The 16417-nt window shown below is 45.8% G+C and overlaps 1 protein-coding gene across 2 annotated transcripts in view; it reads right to left on the bottom strand.

Moving 5' to 3' along the window:
- LOC144094108 (uncharacterized) overlaps positions 1–16417 on the bottom strand; it is a 409816-nt gene that overhangs the window by 91068 nt on the left and 302331 nt on the right. The gene's annotated exons all lie outside the window — the stretch shown is intronic.

Below are 16417 nucleotides of genomic sequence, written 5' to 3' on the forward strand. Positions count from 1 at the left end.
ACTAATAGAACTCCGATGGGGGATCTGCAGATGTATTGATTGGTGTGGTGCAATCTTAGGATTTTAAATAAATTGCATATATAAACAAGTTCCCGTTGAAAACGGCGATTGTCCTGGATTTCTGGATGTGTAACGAAATAATGCGTTACCGTGGCCTAGTCAGGCATTGTCTTGGGAAGAAATAACGCAAATGAACATAGAAGCGAAACGAAGCAAGTGCTCGTCTCTTATCCGTGCACTCTTCGTTAATTTTGATATTCGGTTCGAGGCTGTTGATTAGAAAAAGACCACACAAAACTTAGAACATGGAGTCAAGCCTGTCCGACCCATGTTGCACATTGTCGCTCAGTGGTTATGGCGCTGGGCTACTGACCCGAAAGACGTTTCGATTCCTGCCGCGGCCGTCGAATTTCGATGAAAGCGAAATTCTAGAGGCCCGTGTACTGTGCGATGTCAGTGCACATGAAAGAACCCTAGGGGGTCGAAATTTCCGGAGCCCTTCACTAGGTCGTCCCTCATAGTCCGAGTCACATTGGGACGTTAAACCCCATAAACCATAAACCAAACATGTTGCACATTTTCCCTGGGGAGAAATATATCATTTCTTTACTAGAACTGCTACCTAAATCCTTGAAAGAGCATAATTCGGATTCTGGAGGGTAGAAGTTTATGCATGATTGGCGCTTATAAGATTTCGCACCGGATAATAAATCATTTTGAAACTAAGAAAGTTGAGTGCTTGTCGGCGCATGCGTGTGATCGACGAAATACCACGAAAGGACGACACTTCAAATAAAACCGCGATTCCCTTTCAACGCAGTGAAACGGATAGTGTGCTCCTGTCACTGTCCAGTTAAAACAGTGCACATGAAATGTTGACAAGCGATTACAATAGTTGGTAATGCGAAATTTGAGCGCAGCTCTTGGCGTGGCGTGGCAGGTGGCGTTTTGCTCCGCTTCTACCTGTCACGGCTAGCATGTGGCGTGTTACTCTGCTAGCCACCATCCGATGCATATGTCTCTCCGTGGTAGCTGCAACAAGAAGGTACTGGAACAACCGGAATGCTGTCCCGGAACCTTCCGGTTGTCCGTGGCAGGTGGCGTTTCGCTCTGCTACTACCTGTCACGGCTGGCATGTGGCGTGTTACGCTGCTAACCACCATCCGATGTCTACCCGTAATAGCTGCAACAAGAAGGTACCGGGACAACCGGAATGCTGTCCCGGAACCTTCCGGTTGTCCGTGGCAGCTGGTGTTTCGCTCTGCTACTACCTGTCACGGATGACATGTGGGGTGTTACGCTGATAACCACCATCCGATGTCTCCCCGTGGTAGCTGCAACAAGAAGGTACTGGAACAACTGGAATGCTGTCCCGGAACCGTCAGGTTGTCCGTGGCAGGTGGCGTTTCGCTCTGCTACTACCTGTCACGGCTGGCATATGGCGTGTTACGCTGCTAACCACCATCCGATGTCTACCCGTCGTAGCTGCAACAAGAAGGTACCGGGACAACCGGAATGCTGTCCCGGAACCTTCCGGTTGTCCGTGGCAGGTGGTGTTTCCCTCTGCTACTACCTGTCACGGATGACATGTGGGGTGTTACGCTGCTAACCACCATCCGATGTCTCCCCGTGGTAGCTGCAACAAGAAGGTACCGGAACAACCGGAATGCTGTCCCGGAACCTTCCGGTTGTCAGTGGCAGGTGGCGTTTCGCTCTGCTACTACCCGTCACGGCTGGCATGTGGTGTGTTACGCTGCTAACCACCATCCGATGTCTCCCCGTGGTAGCTGCAACAAGAAGGTACCGGGACAACCGGAATGCTGTCCTGGAACCTTCCGGTTGTCCGTGGCAGGTGGCGTTTCGCTCTGCTACTACCTGTACGGCTGGCATGTGGCGTGTTACGCTGCTAGCCACCATCCGATATATGTCTCCCCGTGGTAGCTGCAACCAAAACGTACCGGAACAACCGAAATGCTGTCCCGGTACCTTCCGGTTGTCCGTGGCAGGTGGCGTTTCCCTCTGCTGCTACCTGTCACGGCTGGCATGTGGCGTGTAGCGCTGCTAGCCACCATCTGATGCCTCCCCGTAGTAGCTGCAACCAGATGGTGCCGGAACAACCGGAATGTTGGCCGGGAGCCTTCCGGTTATTCCGTGGCAGGTGGCGTTTCACTCTGCTACTACCTTTCACGGTTGTCACGTGGCGTGCTGCGCTGACTATGTCAACGACTACGACGTGGAATCCGGGATCGGGCGCCTAAAAGCTGTGCTCTAAATGTCTCGCGTGAGGTCTTGGACGGCTTTGCTTTTATCGAACGTCGGCAGCCTCGCAACAAATACTGCACTACCGTCGGCCTTAGGGATACAATTTTTTTTTTGCTCTGTTCCCATCGAAGGGATGTGCCACCGCTGCTGAAACGCAGCGATCGCTGCCCATACCGTCGTAGAGTTTCCCGACTGTTCGAAGCGACGTACAGGGAACCTGACAAAACTCCCTATTGCCACCTGCCCGAGCACGTACGTAGACTGGGCTCTTCCACAGGCGCAAGACTGCATGGTCATCGTTTTGCTCTCGGCAATGTACGAGGGAGTTTCAGGGAGAAGGCTCGAGCAACCGTCTTTAGGTCAGTGGGCGGTGACGAAAGGAGCATACGCCTAAGTCGCCGTGACAACGATGGGCCCACGCATCGGCGCTCATGCCTCTATTAAAATCCCCGTAAAGGGTATTTAATAAAGAACGCATTTCAGTCGATCATAAGAGTGCAACGAGATGCGCAAGAGTGGCTTACAGATGGCCGCCTAAAGATCTCTTCAAAGACCACTTTTTCGGCCGCAAAGGGCCCTTTGCGACTTATTGAAGGTGGCTGCTCTGTTTGCGCCTGCACCACGACGCTAGGTGTGAGATAAATGGTGGGATTGCCTCATACAAAAACGATGCTCATCCAGTCAAGACCAACAAAGAGCGGTGAGCTCGCGCGCAAATTAGTGGTTGGGTTATTTTTCTACCGCACCAGTGACGGCAGCCAAGGCGCGAAGGCTAAGCCTGCTGTGGCAGCCTATGAACTCAGTTTATGGCCTTTGCTCCGAGGCAGTTTGAGGGGCGTTCCGAAAGCCACTCAGCTTCACCTACGCGTCACAGTGAAAGGCGGGCAACAAAAAGAGTGAGGAGGAATACTCAGTACGCACGGTTGTCTAGGAGCGCTAACAGCGCTTTTCTGTCGGGTTCCTTTGTTTCGCCTTTGCTTATAATGCGCTGGTAAAGAGAATTCAACGTAGTATACATGCTGTCCTGGACATACCTTTATTAAGCGATACGTGGCCACTCGTCTTACGCCACTGCCACACATGTGTTGCTGTACTCCAAGCGGACCACCAGCTTCCGGAACTACTACATACTTTCATCAGCAAGTCCTTGACGCTGTTCTTTTCCCCAATGCTGAACTTAGGAGCAAGGGTAGAAGTGCAGCGCTGCTTGAAAGCAAGCTTGTGGCAGAAACATTTATTATGAATGACTTCCTGCGACAAACAGATTCGCGTGCATCGCAAGAGGGGAACGTAGAAGCCGGAAACGCAATTTGTAAACAGCCGCGAAAAAAACAGTTAAAAGTGCTTTCCGGCAAGATGCAGGATTTCAGGAGCGACTCAAATATTGCTTGGCGCACGCTAAAATAAATAATGGTCAGTCAACAAGTTTAATGCGAGAAGAGGTGCTTCAAGGCTACTGAGGCACGCCTTAGGGGACGGTTCTCGATTCATGTCGACCGCCTTGGATTCTCTAATGGGCGTTGAAATCATGGTAGCCGTCACCGGCGCCTGGAATCAAAACGGCGCCCTCGTGCCCTTAGCAGGGCGTCACAACGATCCAACTAACTCGGCGGGAAAAGGACGAAAGAGGCTCTTTGCTTTGTTTTTAGTTATTTTCCAAACTACGGAATGTGAGCCGGCGAAGAAACGACTCGGCAGTTGCGCCGCTCCCTTCGCGGCAGCTCTCGCTCTTACGGCGGCTTAGACCGCGTGACTAGAGACGCCTGCAGCATTATCGAAAACGCACTGTCTTTAGTACGCAGTGTCCTTCCGGATCGGACCCATCTCGGTAAAACGACGACAGAGGGCACATCTTGAATCACACCCGCCATACAGCCCACATGCCCTCAAGGTTCAGGCCTACTTAAAGAGCGTTTGGAATGGCTGGCAGGTGCGCACAATAGATTTTGATGACGACTCACTTCGACGCGCTCTGATGACCTCCGACACCACACTCGAGAAATGATGCTTATTTTTTTTACCTCTGTATTAAAGTTCAAAAAGTTTTTTGGGGATCATTTAAAGGCAACCGCTTTTCACATTTGACGTTTAACTGGCGGTTACATATAAAATACGTGTTTCCTTTTATAAAGCTCGTACTTGTACAGTCGCCTGCGAACGAAACGCAGACGGTACTTGTAGTGCTTGACTCGTACCCTCCCCTTAATAGCTAACTCTTAACGTTAACGACTAACCGTAGCTTGCTAACATCAGCTGTGCTTAACGCTGTGTGCCGCCTGTTGGGAAGGTTTGCACTAAAGGTGTGCTTGAAATTGAAGATAACAGAGCTGATATTTCCATGCTTTCGGGCATCGCACAAATCACGCATGCTTCTCCACGGAAGCAGAATTAACCTGCTGCCAGATTCTCGAATTACAATGTTAAATCTGTTTGTGACAGCCCCTTTTATTATATGGCCGTGCACGCTACGTGTGGTATACGCTACATTTGTGAGAGAAAAATGCTTGCTCTATTTTCAGTCCCTTGGAAAGTGGAAGAGCATGCATAGAGTTTAAGGTCATTAAGTTTTGACGCTATCCGCCGCGGTGGCTCAGTGATTAGGGTGCTCGGCTACTGATACAGAGTTCCCGGGTTCGAACGCGACCGCGGCGGCTGCGTGTTTATGGAGGCATAACGCTAAGGCACCCGTGTGCTGTGCGATTTCAGTGCAGGTTAAAGATCCCCAGGTGGTCGAAATTATTCCGTAGCCTTCCAATACAGCGACTTTGTCTCCCTTTCTTCTTTCACTCCCTCCTTTATCCCTTCCCTTACGGCGCGGTGCAGGTGTCCAACGATATGGGAGACAGATACTGCGCCATTTCCTTTCCCTCAAAACCAATTATTATTATTATTAAGTTTTGACGCGGTTGACCAGTGTTCGGAGGTGTCCAACGATATGGGAGACAGATACTGCGCCATGTCCTTTCCCTCAAAACCAATTATTATTATTATTAAGTTTTGACGCGGTTGACCAGTGTTCGGAAGCTGACATTTCTAAGCTTTTTGACTTTACCCGTGTTGTGCCGGCTGAAGCGAATTCTCATTAGTGACTGGCTTGAAGCAATTAATTATAAACTAAAGCGGCTGTTTGGGCTTGTTGGTCAGTGAACATGGTAAAAGAATGCAGCGCGAAAAAAACAAGGACGAACAGAAGTGGACAGGACAGGGCGCTGACTACCAACACATTTAATCAGAAGGATGAGCAGCTTATATAACGCAGTCCAACACCCACGTGACCAAGAAAATAGCAAACGCGTTCAACTATCTAATACAAAAAAAAAACGAAGTACACAATATCAAAGTGATACATATCTGGGTAACGCAAAGTCAGCCAAGAACCGATAAAACCGAGAGGACCACGACGAACCGTAAGGTGCACGCATGGAAAATGAACAGTCAGCGACCTTTGCCGCCAATGCAGCACGAGGCAAAACGAAGACGGAGTTCCCGGGTTCGAACCCGACCGCGGCGGCTGCGTTTTTATGGAGGAAAAACGCTAAGGCGCCCGTGTGCTGTGCGATGTCAGTGCACGTTAAAGATCCCCAGGTGGTCGAAATTATTCCGGAGCCCTCCACTACGGACCTATTTGTTCCTCTCTTCTTTCACTCCCTCCTTTATCCCTTCCCTTACGGCGCGGTTCAGGTGTCCAACGATATATGAGACAGATACTGCGCCATCTCCTTTCCACCAAAAACCAATTATTATTATTATTAATAACAAAATAGTCACCGAACAATAAGTAAAAGTCGAAGCTAAAAGCAGGGTCGGGGCCAAACGCATAACAAAACAATACAAAACGCAACGCAAAAGCTGAGTCAACCGTTCACAGTCAAACTGAGTCAAAAAAGTTGAAAGTTCTCTAGAACAAGAATTAAAAGCAGACGTGAATAAAAAAGACGTGTTTATAGTGGGCCTAGAAAACTGGACTCCTTGTCTGTAAGTGAAATTGAAGGCGTGCTGACGCACTTGTCTCCAGCTTTGGCTATCATCCTTGCCTCAATGATGACCCTTTCATTTTCTGTCCGCGCCCGTGCTCTGACAACCGTGCGCGTGTAACATGGTTCGCAGCCTTTGCAAGACTTGCAATGGTCGTCCAGGTGCCCGCCGCTTTTGTTACGGACCCTACGGCGGTGTTCAAACAATCTCTCGTTGAGACACCTGCCGGTTTGCCCAAAATACACGCGTCCACACTTCAAGGGAATCTCGTAAATGACACAAGTAGCACAGTGTGTGAGACTCTTCTCCAGAAATTGAAAGTGCAAGGCAAAGACGCAGGCAAACTAGAACAGGCCAAACGACCTCCTTTGGCCGTCATCCCGTATCTTCACAAGTTGTCTCACAATTTAAAGAAGGTTGCAAAAAGAAACAACGTAAACCTTGTCTTCTCAGCCCCGTGCAAATTGTCACGAGTGTGTACACTGCTGACAAAGCAAAAGAAAAAGGTTTGCCCTATTAGACATGTAGAACCACTCACACATTGTGCTACTTGTGTCATTTACGAGATTCCCTTGGAGTGTGGACGCGTGTATATTGGGAAAACCGGCAGGTGTCTCTACGAGAGATTGTTTGAACACCGCCGTAGGGTCCGTAACAAAAGCGGCGGGCACCTGGACGACCATTGCAAGTCTTGCATAGGCTGCGAACCATGTTACACTCGCACGGTTGTCAGAGCACGGGCGCGGACAGAAAATGAAAGGGTCATCATTGAGGCAAGGATGATAGCCAAAGCTGGAGACAAGTGCGTCAGCACGCCTTCAATTTCACTTACAGACAAGGAGTCCAGTTTTCTAGACCCACTATAAACACGTCTTTTTTATTCACGTCTGCTTTTAATTCTTGTTCTAGAGAACTTTCAACTTTTTTGACTCAGTTTGACTGTGAACGGTTGACTCAGCTTTTGCGTTGCGTTTTGTATTGTTTTGTTATGCGTTTGGCCCCGACCCTGCTTTTAGCTTCGACTTTTACTTATTGTTCGGTGACTATTTTGTTATTGTCGTCTTCGTTTTGCCTCGTGCTGCATTGGCGGCAAAGGTCGCTGACTGTTCATTTTCCATGCGTGCACCTTACGGTTCGTCGTGGTCCTCTCGGTTTTATCGGTTCTTGGCTGACTTTGCGTTACCCAGATATGTATCACTTTGATATTGTGTACTTCGTTTTGTTTTTTTTTTTTGTATTAGATAGTTGAACGCGTTTGCTATTTTCTTGGTCACGTGGGTGTTGGACTGCGTTATATAAGCTGCTCATCCTTCTGAATAAATGTGTTGGTAGTCAGCGCCCTGTCCTGTCCACTTCTGTTCGTCCTTGTTTTTTTCGCGCTGCATTCTTTTTACCAATTAATTAAAAGCGTCCTAAAAACGATATACCTCAGTTGTTCACGCTGCATAGGAGGTCATGCGAGTAAATTGAAACTCCCCAAGTTGCGGCCGTTGGTTGTGCTTATAACTGATATACTGAGAAGTAGAAAAGTGTACTGGTTTTCCATGTTCCTGTGATCCTGGGATTTGCAGTGGTTTTGTTTAAGCGCTTACTGTTGGCTCTAAAAAAATTCATACAGTGAAGCAGATGATGCGGAGAAAGTGAGGGACGCTGCTATTTGGTTGGGTTAACTTCCACGCAAGATTACCGGTGGGACCCTCTTTCGTGCTAGAAAGGGAATTAAGGCTGGCTGATGCCATACATCAAGAACTTTCTGAATGTGTATGTCTATTCCGCTGCCCTGATTGACTAGCTACATCCTGATGCTACGGTGATTGACAGACTGGATAACGCCACCCACTTGCACAGTCTGAACACGTCAGCGGCTGTTCCACTGATACTAACGCATACTATACCGCATCAATCGAAACTCATCACCTGTAATATTTTAAACGAATTGGTGTGAGTTAAATGAATGACCTCAATACATCGGGTGGCGGTGGCAGGTTGCTGCACAAGGCTGCTCATACAACTGTCTTGAATTTTCAGGTTAGTTGGTCTTTTCTTATTTTTGTTAAGCTCTCATTGCCCGTCGCTACCACTGCGATGAAGCTCTACTTACCCTCACTTGTAGCAAATGACATTTAAGGGTTACATCGCCGTACTTCTGAACCTTGCAAGGTGCTTGTAGTCCTGATCCATTATACCAACAAATCCACCAAAGCAGACTGTATTTCAAAGCGGAATGAATGCGAAGATGACATTCGATTTTTTGATAACTTCACTGCTACCAGCTAGAATTTCCTGCAGCTCGCTAAAATGAAGGCTAAAGAAATTAAATACACTTTCGTCTGGACTAAGGAAGGAAAGACTTATGCTCGAAAGCAACCAGGAGGACGAGCCATAAGAATCGCTTGCGAGGAGGACATTCATAAGAATGTTTAAGTGCTGTAGCTGCGAGGCTGCGCAGTACACCTGCTCAAAGATGGCTTATTTTACTTCCGAGTCTTTTATTGACATTCTCAATAATGATGTTTATAATCCTCGCAACACGCTATCTTTTTATGAATTGAAATGTCAGGGCCTAAATAAAAAATCGAAGGAAGTAGAAGCCGAATTATTCAACTTGACCTTAGTTTTGACCTTATTGCTTTCACTGAAACATGGTTTGCCTCATATGCAAGAGTTCCAGAGTTTGCTGGTTACAAACCAATTTCGGTATTCTGAGTTAGAGAGCGTGGTGGTGGTGTATCTTTATATGTCAAAAGTCGTTTGTGCGTTGAGATCTTGTCCTCAAGGTAATTCAGACAACTTTTTCGGTTCATTGATTCTTTTATGAAGTTTGCAAGCGGCGTATCGTTTTGTTAAGTTATTTCAATATTAACTTTGTGGAGGATAACCCTCTGAAGATCAGTTTAAATCAAATAATGCTGTCTATTTTTTGTGACAATGTTTTTTAATTGCCAACTCGCATTTAACTGCTCTCTGACACATTCATTGATTTGTGTTGCACTAATTTCCCACCCGATAGCTGCATACCAGTTGCTTTTTCTTCTGCGTTTAGTGGTTACTTGCCTTTCTTTTCAAATTTTTTGTTGAGACGACCAAATCCAATATTCCCGTACATGCGCGGAGAGTTTATAATGAAAAAGGCAGCTCCAGATTTTTTCACTTCATGTCTACAATTAATTGGGGGATGCATATCATGAAGATGACTCGTCCAGTGCCTATGTTATATTTATTGAGAAACTGCATGAATGTTGTGACGCTGCGTTCCCAACCAAATCTATAAAGAACAAAGGAAGGCTAGAAAATAATAGATGACAGGAGCGCTTTTGAAACAAGTGAGACAACATAATAACATGTTCCCTCGTTTTTTGGAAACGCGGTGCCCGCATGATTTAATTAAGTGTAAGAAACTTCGTGACAAATTAAACTCAGATTTAAAAAACGCTAAATATTCTTTCTATATTAATGAGTTTTTGTCTAAATCACACAACTCTAAATTACTTTGGCAATTAAAGTATTAACCTCATCATGAGGAACAGCAAGAATGATCTTTCCTCTGAGCTAAAATTCAACGGGGTGAATTATGCTGGAGTCTCGATTGCCAATATACTCAATGAACACTTTTTAGCTGCCGGATCATACCAATCTTCTGTTAGCTGTCACTTAACTTGGACAGTAGACCCATACTTGCCCTCTTGTAGGACTGATCCTATATTTTTGTCCCCTACTTCAGTAGGTGTTGTTGCTGGCATTAATGCTTTTAGAAACGCGTTCTCACCTTTAGATGATGGCGTTGCGGTTTTTCCTATCAAATGTGCTGGTAATAATTTTGCTGGTCATAGTATATATGTATTTAAGAAAAAAACTCAAGATTGCTTTTCCCCCTGCATAAACTTCAGCTATCTATGTATGCTAAGTTTTTGTGCGTTGTTTCCTTTTCTACCCGAATGTGCATATTTCGAAAATGTTTTTTTTTTACTGCTAATAATTGTTCAGCATATTTTGTATTGTTTACCGTTGTTCACTATTTCTATGGTGGTAATTTTTGTTTATTGTTGTGAAAGTGTGTGCTTTTTTGTTGTGCATACGGCCACCATTGTTCAAGGTGTATAATTCGGGGTGCAGGCCTCGCCAGGAGGCATGCTTCGTCTTCCTCATTTAGCCTCACGTCGATGCTATAGCGTATAATATGGCAAACATACCACTACTACTGCTACTACTACTACTAAACCAGTGCTGCATATAAGGGGCAAAAAATGGCTAGGTATCTAAGCATCGCAGAAGGTAGCGCACTGATAGAGAGGAGAACGCTGCAGGCGCATCGCAAGCTGGACTGAAAGTGGCCTATCGGCTTATATAATAATAATAATAATAATAATAATAATAATAATAATAATAATAATAATAATAATAATAATAATAATAATAATAATAATAATAATAATAATAATAATAATAATAATAATAATAATCAATCAATCAATCTTTATTTTTCGGTGCCCAGGAACAACCCAAAGGTCTTGGTGCTGGTACACCATTCACACGCACAAAATGTAAATTTATTTCACTACAAAGGAAGACACTCAGGGGAGGTAATGCAGCAGTCACGGCGATAGAAAAAAAAAAGACATATAAACTAGGCGTGACAGCAAGCATGAAGCAAAAAAGCGAAAACAAGAAAACAGCGAGAACAGCGGTAAATAAAAACAGCTAGAACAGGCAACAGACATATAAATAACTAATGAAACAATAAACAAAGAGAATGAACGACCGATAACAGCCAAGTACAGCATATAGCAAAATACAAACAAGAATAAAGCCAATACTAATATGAACGAATATAAAACCTCTGAAATACAAGCTAGAAATACAATCATACACAATAAGAAACGTAATTAGTGAACGCGTTACAGACAATCAGGCGTGAGTATACAGTATTAAAGAAATAATATTAATGAAAACAAGTACACGTGATGAACAATTAAGGAGAGAAAAAACAATATAATACCGGTGCAAACGCACAAGTGTTGTAAAGACAAAATGCATGAAAGGGGAAGTTATGTATGAGAAAAAGAGTGCTCAAAGTGGAACGTCACGGACATCCAATATAAAGGAAGGGAGAGAATTTTCGAATATATCTAGGTGAGGACAAAGAGAATTAAACAACTTCTGCATTCTGTCCAGAGGGGAGAGGGAGTGCAGGAGCGCAGAAACTTGGAATGGTCTGAATTCCCTTATGCTCTTTCGCGGTACACGCAAAAGGATACGCGCTAGGAGCTGAGGGCATAGAATGTGACCATGAAGAAGTTTATACAAGAAAATTATATCTGCCCTCACGCGACGGCAGCTAAAAGAAGGAAGCTGCAGTGAGTTACTCCGTCTGGGACGGGAGCTGGAAGTTTTGCAAGAAAACCGATGTTGAAATATGCGTAAAAACTTTAGCTGAACTCTGTCGATTTTTTCACAGTTCGACTGGCAAGTGCCGTTCCAAACAACAGACGCATATTCCAAAAGCGGCAAGCATATGGAGAGGTAGAGCTTTAAGAAAGGAAGTGGGGATCGAAACTCTCTCGAAAGCCTGCAGATGAAGCCGAGTGTACGCATAGCCCGTAGAGCAATGCGTTTTGTATGAGAGGAGAAGCTGAGGCTACGGTCGAAAAGTACGCCGAGGTCATTAATTTCATCAACCCTGGGCAGCGGCCTACCATTCACAGAATAAGAGTAGAGAAGACTGCGTTTTACGCGTAAATGAAACAACCTTGGTTTTAGATGAATTGAAAGTGAGCCCATTCTTCAAGCACCAATCAGAGAAGGCGGATATGTCAGATTGCAATGACAAGCAATCGTGAAGAGTATGTATTGCCTTGAACATTTTTATATCGTCCGCATAAAGGAGAAATGAGGAGTTTTTGACCACGGAGGAAACGTCATTGATAAAAACAGAGAACAGAAGCGGGCCTAATACCGAGCCCTGAGGAACTCCGCTGGTTGGAGTGTAAACAAATGAGGTCTGTCCATTTACACTGACAAAGCAGGACCGATCAAGAAGATAGTTGCGTAGGAGGGCTACAATTGAAACGTCGATCTCAAACAGCAGAAGCTTTTGAAGAAGTAATGAGTGAGTAACAACGTCGAAAGCTTTGCTCAAATCACAGTACACAGCGTCTACCTGACTCCTCTGAAGGACTTCAGCTGATGTATACGTCATAAAAGTCACAAGGTTAGTTGTAGTAGAACGACCTTTTATGAAACCATGCTGATTATGAATGATTACATTTTTGAGGTGGAAGGAAAGTACTTTGTGCAAAGCTAATTCAAAAAGCTTAGAGGTTGCACAAAGAAGAGAAATGGGGCGGTAGTTCGAAACATCAGATTTGTTTCCTGATTTGAAGACAGGGAAAACACGCGCCGTTTTCCACACGCGGGGAAAGGCAGAATTTTTCAAACAGTTATTAAATATCGTGGTTAAAACAGGGACGAAGGTACTATTGAAGGCTTTTATTATGGCGGCTGGAATGCCATCAGGTCCAGGGGATAAAGATGGTTTCAAACACTTACTAACTTCTCGTCGAGAAGAACGGAATTATGTGCGCCAGCTGGAAGGCACACGGAGTCGAAAAGTGGAGATTTGTACACGGAGGAAAAGTGTTGAGCAAAGCCGTCAGCGACATTCCGAATTTCATTCCCATGAGAGTCAACTAAGTGAATATGACTATCAGATTTATTCGAACGCTTGCGAACGTATCGCCAGAATTCAGTAGGACGATTAGAGGCACTTTTCTCTAAATAATCAAGATAGGACTCATGATCCCGCTTGTACAGGCGTTTGCAAAGGGAACGCAAGCGGCGAAATTCATCTGCCCATGTATCCAGCCCAGGGCGTTTCGCTTTATGGTGGGCCCGCTCCTTAAGTTTCAGCGCTGTTCGAAGTTCCTTGGAAAACCAGAACGGAAACTTGCTGCGAGTAGGAGTGTGCATAGGTATGTACTGGCGCATACCATTGAGAACTATTTCAGTGAAGCGACTGACTTGTTCGTCAACATCGCTGATTTCGCTTAAAACAGACCAGTCGACAGAAGAGAAGAAACCGAAGAGACCAACATAGTCGCCAAGTGCGTAAGCGAAACGGGGGGAATTCCCCGCACGATTTGAATTAGCAGAAGGTGGGACAGAAACCGAAGCCGTTATTAGAATTGGAGGATGAAATTTGTCACAGCGAGTAAGTGAGATGTCAGATGACGAGACTCGAACATTTTCAAAATTAGATAAACAAATGTCAAGAACATTACCACAACAGTTTTCAATTAAATTGTGTTGCTGCAAGGTGTTAAAAGCTATGAAATCTAAAAGCCGGTTGCACTTACTAACTACATAATGATTGTTGTGTGAATATGTAAAGGTATTCCAGTTAATACCTGGAGTATTAAAATCCCCTAAAATGAGCAGTTTGTGCTTGCTATGAGAAGTGATAACATATTCAATAGAATGTAGTACATCATCGTAGGCAGGAGGAGGCAGATTAGGGGAAATATAGAAAGCTGCCAATAAGAGTTTTTGATGTCGAGTTAAAGTGAGCTCTAACCAGACAGATTCTTCGATGGTTTCCAGGTCGGAACGCCGAACGCACTGCACGGAACTGTCAATAGCAATGAGCACTCCCCCTCCCTTTTGTTTAGAAGCTGATTCAGGGCGGTCACTTCGAAAAACAGAATAGTTATTAGGAAAGAAGTCACCTGAGTTAACTTCGCTAGACAGCCAGGTCTCAGTAATTACAACAGCCGAGTAACAAGAGGCTAATGCATTAGAAAAAAATACAGGTCCCTTAGTCCGAAGACCTCGGGCATTTTGATAATATATATCCAAGTTAGGGTTGACTGCGATCAACCGTCAGCTCGGAAGGATGCAACATACCATCCAGGAGCTTTCCACGAAAAGCCTTGAAGATGCAGCCCGTAGGCCACATCGAAGGGTCAACAAGCTGATCGTAAAATTCCGCGCTGACTGTGAGGTGGAAGGACGAGTAGGAGTCATATTTCGTTTTCAACTGCCGGCAGGTTAGGGGGGTGACGTTCACGCACTTCAGATGGTTCGTCAGATCAGCCGACGTTGTCTCAGGGCACAGCTTGGAGACGAAAATAGCCTTCGGGCGCTTCTGAGGTCTGGCGACGTTCAGACTGGATGAGCTCGACGAGCCAGTGATGGCTGGGCTTCGGTGCTTCTTCTGCGCCTCAGGCGAATTAACTACAAGTGGGGGGACAGATACAGATGTCGGGCAGGTGGCCAAATCAACAGGTGCCATCCCACAGTGAAGGGCAGCAGAGTAGCTCTTGGATGCCTGGAACATACGGGAAGGACTGCTCGCGGACAGGGGCTCGACGAAAGGCGGATCACGCTGCGATGAAGCAGGGCGCCTCGCAAGCTCCTCGCGTAAGCTGCGAACATCAGCCCGCAGAGAGGCAACGACCTCAGCCTGGAGAGCGAGCGCCCGCGAGTTGTCACCACGAAGGCGCTCATTCTCCTCCCGCAGCTGGGCGACCTCGTCGCTCAGAAACGAGATTCCTTCAAGTGCGTCGAGGAGGAGAGCCCGAAGGGAGGCAAGCGCACCGTCAGGTTCGCCCGTCGGGGAGGAAGCGAGGGAACCGGTCGGGTCGGTCGGGTGATGGGGCTGGTGGGCCGTGGAAGAAAGGAATGCAGCCGCTGACTCGCCACCGTCGCTAGGCTTAGCACCGCCGCAAGACGACAAACACAGATTGCACATGAATGGTCGCGAGCCGGACTTCAAAAGCTGCAGCTCGTCGTCACTCCAAGTGACACACTTCGCGTGTACACGTTTGTTGCAGTCGGCACAACGAAAAAACTGCTGCTTACCAAAAAACGGACGGGAGCACAGCACACATGCGTCCTTACTGGGCGCCATGTTGGGGAAAATAATAATAATAATAATAATATAAAATAATAATAATAATAATAATAATAATAATAATAATAATAATAATAATAATAATAATAATAATAAAACATCGGCGAGATGTTCTAAAAGGGTGGATGCGCGAAATTTTTGTTCCGTCTTTTTTTCTTTTAGGATGATGCATAAGACGCCAGTGACCGCGGATCCCCATGTCCCGTTGGCTTTGTCCACAGAGAATATTTTTAATTAATGTTATTCGAATATGCAGCTTCGGTTTTTGCAATGGAATGTTGGCGATGACATCAAAAGTAAAACTTAGGCCACGTGAGGCGCTCAGAAAAAGCAAATAAATGCCTTTCCGTTCTCTCTATGTAGTATTGGCTATTTTAACGACCTAGAGGGAGCGCCTCGATCGATGCTATATGGCTGCATTACGGAGGAATAACGATGGGATAAGCTGAGGTTTATTAGGGCCTGTTTTAAAATTTAACGTATTTAACAAAACACATTTAAGGTACATTGCAGCATATTTGATATATAAATGGTTGCGTTTACACAAATGGCAAAAGGAAAGCACTGCCTCGTAAGCAAAAAAAAAAAAAGTTCCAGAGAGTTCCCGAAAGGTTTGCCCAGCTGAGTTGTAACTGCACGCCGTTCATCTTCTACGCCCTCATCATTCCTTTTTTCGATCGCTGCGGAACGCTCGCCTTTCAAACAGAATAAAAAGCCGGGCGAGTTGGAGGCTGTTTGAGGCGTATTTGTGGGCCCAAACTTTACAATGACGCAGAGGGAAGACACATGACACCCGCCTTTTGCTCCTTGCATCGAGCTTTACAGGCAGCTGTCAGGAGTGCAATAACATGATTGCGTCCAGCTCTCTTCCAATAACACAATCACTCAATCCTCGAGAGAGTTGTTTTCACAATGTACGCAGATCAGACAAAACTGAACGGTGAAGAGGGCGCACCATTCTTACACGGCGCATGAAAAGCGTCATTCGCTGCCAACACGGGATTTTTTTCTGGAATGTACGTAGTATATAAAGAATGGCCATTTCTTCAACGTCATGTCTCGTGAAATTTTTTTTTCACCTCGCTCAAAGCAACTCTGTGTCATTTCGGACATGTTCGTACAGCGGCCTTGCGCAAGCTTCGCTCGCGTGGTCTGGGCCGTCGACTGACGCGCAACGTTCGCAGGGCATGCAGCCTCCATATCGCTCATGTCTCGCCTGCTTTGAGACAGCCTTGCGTAAAGACGGCGTTCAGTCCCCCCCCCCCCCCCCCC

Source organism: Amblyomma americanum, chromosome 6 (genome assembly GCF_052857255.1).
Source record: "Amblyomma americanum isolate KBUSLIRL-KWMA chromosome 6, ASM5285725v1, whole genome shotgun sequence".
Taxonomy (NCBI): domain Eukaryota; kingdom Metazoa; phylum Arthropoda; class Arachnida; order Ixodida; family Ixodidae; genus Amblyomma; species Amblyomma americanum.